Raw genomic sequence first — 4,236 nt, 5'->3', positions numbered from 1 at the left:
TTGCAGTTTCATGAGATCATAACATTGATGACCATTTGACTTGTTGCTTGACACACAATGCTTTTATTAAAAGAATATTTGGGGGAAAATATTAAAGGGTTATGCTGCATTCACGTCATGTCACGTAATTACTGTAATTCCGAGATGACAAACACGTGACATTTTACTCATAGCTTAAACGGAAAAATATGACATTTTACTCATAGCTTTCCACGCTGTGACATTTTACTGACGGCGGTGACATGGTATATCTGTATGGAGTGAATTTTGTGTCAATCTTCGTCAAAGTAATCCAGCGTTTTGCAAATAAACACTATCTGCTTTGCAAAGAAAAACTGGATCAGTTTTTATAGAGAAAGACATCCTAGTTACATGTTTAGCCATGTCTCTACTGATTTTTGAAATAATCATGTTAACAGTGTTACAGCACTTATTGTGAATTTCTCTGACATTGTATTATAGGGTCGCTTTGTGAAAACATCTAAATGGTTAATTATACACATAGTAAGACAGAAACTCACCTGTTCCCCACTCATGTTGGTCTGCTGTATTCCCTGAAAAGGTAAAAGGGTGTTTCGGGTCTCAGGAGACTAGTGTAAATGGACTGACAATGCCATCTGCTGTTTTTTGGAAAAGGAAGTTGCTCAGTTGCATTTGTGAGAAAATCTGCCTGCACGCATTTATTGAGAAAATCAAGCCAAGTTTCCCCATAAAAAGGCAACTCAGTTGTAACACACAATACATACTTGTCCATACCACTGCATTTTTTGATCAAAAAAGACAGTGAAGTACTTTTTTACAGTAAATTATTTTAAAATAAGTTTAGTAACATTCATTTACAGAGTTTTTAAGCATGTTGGTGGTTTTCATTGCTACAGCTTCAGTGTTGTTGAGATATGGATATAAATTTAAAAAGACTAAATAAAAATGACACAGTGGACATTGTCATTTTGGTGAGTACAACCCTAATTCTAGAAAAGTTGTGACATTTTGTAAAATGATAAAATCTGTAATTTGTTCATTCTATTTAACTTTTATTTAATTGACAAAAGTACAAAAATTTCCAAAGTTTTCACTGACCAACTTAAATGTATTTTGTAAATATAAACATATTTATTTATAAAATATTTATTTATTTATTTATTTGAAGTATGCATCCCACTCCAAAAAAGTTGGGACAGAGGCATAATAAAAGTGAAAAGGTTATAGAATAACCAAATAAACTGCTTTGAAACACAGCAAGCAGGTGAATTGGTAACAGGTGAGGGAATCATGTTTGGGTATAAATGGAGCTTCTCAGTCTTCGCAAGCAAAGCTGGATCATGGCTCAAAATGTGTTTATATTAACAAAATAAAACTAATTTGGCGAGTGAAAATACTGGATTTTTGGCATTTCACAAAATGCCCCAACTTTTAATTGGGGTTGTAGAAAGATGGGAAACACGTGCTCCTAATTTTCAAAATAGTTACTATTTTTGTGCTGTCCTGATTTATATATTTGTTATAGTCAATTAAATTTCAAATATTTTCAAAAACTTTTTGTCAGTGTGTTGTGCCAGCTATAATAATAATAATAATAAGAAGAAATGTTTCTTAACCAACAATCAGCATAATTTCTGAAAGATCATGTGACACTGAAAGCTGTAGTAATATACTGTAGCTTAGCATGGGAAGAAAACACATTTTAAAATATATTCAAATGAAAAGTTTTTTTGTTTTTTGTTTTTTTAATGGTAGATTTACTGTTTTTACTGTAGGCCGTTTTTTTTTTTTTTTTTTTAAACAAACAAATGTAACTTTTTTTATGAACCATTAACACGTCGTGCTGACCTTTGTTAATGGTAGTGTACATTATAGGCTATATTTTATTTATAATATATAGGCCTGTTTTGAAAGCATGTATCTTGACCCTTAAAACAGCTCATACATAATATTATTATTATTGTTATTATTATTATTATTTAATGTCATTAAATGGCACATGACATTCATCACATTTTTGATTTATCATTTGATATCATTATCATTAGAAGCAAAAAAGGAGCAAAAAAGCCACATGGATATAAATTAGGCCCAATCCCAATTCTACCCCTTACCCCTACACTTTCCCCTACCCCTCCGTTTGGCGCGTTCACGTGTAAGGGTAGGGGTGTCTCAATTCTCTTTTGGTTGGAGGGGTAGGGGGAAGGGGAAGGGCTAGATAGCCCTCCAAACGAAGATTTTTCGGGACCTCACTTCAAACGAAGGGCTAAGAGAAATTATCTGTATCAACGTATGATGACGTATGACAGTGTAGTAGTGGTGTCCCATTTCTTAGGGGAACATTTTTAACCTTTCCCCTTCCCACTTTGTTTCAAGGGGCAAGGGGAAGGGGCGAGGGGTAGGCAAAGGGGTAGAAAATAGAATTGGGATTGGGCCTTAGGCTACAACTCTGACCTTTGAATAAACACTTTCGAAATTTGGTATTCAAACCAACTGCAGCCAATCAGCAAACAAAAAGTATTAATATTAATTTTTCTAAACAAGAAAAAACATCTCTTGCTTTATCGTGTCTAAATGCTTGCTATTGTTTTGACGCAGCGACTGCGCTAGAGAAAGCAAGCAAACACAAAAGTACTGAAGTCGCTGCCAACGAAATGATACACCGTCAGTTCTAAGAGCGGGAGATTTGGTGTAAACTAGCAGCGAACACCACTACTACACTGGCCGCGAACAGCACGACACGTTGTGTTAAAGCACATAGATCCCGTTATAATCGTTCAGTAACAACTGAGCGCGAGCGCTACAGTAAATGGCTGCCGCGTTCTGTTTCTGCCTGCGGGATTCCACGCGCCTGCGCTGCCGACAAGTTGAAAAATAGATATAGAAAGTGCGTTTTGACGTATCCAGTAAAGACAGCGTTAGGATGTGGCAGACCATTTTCTTTTGCAAGTTTCAGCTCATATGTCTTTGGTTTAATCTCGTCTTGACCAAACGCCCCCCCAGGAACAGCTCAACGCCCCCCTTTCAAAAATATTGCTTTCAGCGCCCCCCCGATGCTGTCCAAACGCCCCAGTTGAGAAACACTAGAGTAGAATGTCAGGTGTTTTCATCTGGGAATTACAAGATGGCGTGAATGCAGCATTAGTTCACCCCAAAATGAAAATTCTGTCATTAATTACTCACCCTCATGTTGTTCCAAACCCGTAAGACCTTTGTTCATCTTCTGAACTCAATTTTTGCTATTTTTGATGAAATCCGAGAGGTCTCTGACTCTCCCATAGACAGTAAGAGTACTACCATGTTCAAGGCCCAGAAAAGTACCAAAATGATCAACAAAGTAGTCCATATGACATCAGTGGTTTAACTGTAGTTTTACATATCTACACGAATACTAGGAATGGGTAGATCGACACCTAGTGTCGACACACGTTTTGAGTTTTTGACACACCAAAGTGTCTTCTAAAGCATTACTTGATATATATATATATATATATATATATATATATATATAAACAAATAATTAGGGCCCGAGCACCGGTGGTGCGAGGACCCTCTTGGAATTGTTCTGTTTATTATTATTATTATTATTTTTATTCTTCTTCTTCTTCTCCAAAATGAATCGCATTTTTGAGGGCCTAAACATGCATGAAAAGTCATGAAACTTTGCACACGCATCAGAACTGGCGAAAATTTACATCTGATATGTGTTTCAGAAGTGGATGTGGCAAAATGGCTCGATAGCGCCACCTATACACTTTCAGCGGAGTGCGCCTCGAGCTACGTTTCACATACGTGTACGCAAATTGGTACACACATGCAACACACCAATACCTACAAAAAAGTCTCTTGGAGTAAAACCCGAAACCCAACAGGAAGTCGGTTATTTTTAATTTTCTCAGCAATTTTTGTGTCATTTTTGCCATTTCCAGGCGTCGTATTAAAACGAACTCCTCCTAGAGATTTATTCGGATCAACACCAAATTTGGTCAGTCTAATCTAAAGCCCTTTGTGACGTTAAATTGCGAAGATCTAGAGTTTTCGTTGGAGGGTGTGTCCGTGGCGGCCTGTCAAATTTCGATGTTTCGCCATGGGAATAGAATCTGTTATAACTCAGCCATACAATGTGTGATCTGCCTCAAACTTCACATGTTTGATAAGAGTCCAGACCTGAACACATGCCCATGATCATATTCAGTTATAGTCATAGTGCCACCTGCTGGCAACAGGAAGTGACATGTTTTACGCTGTGAGAGA

Source organism: Labeo rohita, unplaced genomic scaffold (genome assembly GCF_022985175.1).
Source record: "Labeo rohita strain BAU-BD-2019 unplaced genomic scaffold, IGBB_LRoh.1.0 scaffold_553, whole genome shotgun sequence".
Classification (NCBI taxonomy): domain Eukaryota; kingdom Metazoa; phylum Chordata; class Actinopteri; order Cypriniformes; family Cyprinidae; genus Labeo; species Labeo rohita.
Note: the sequence above shows the minus strand (reverse complement) of the source record.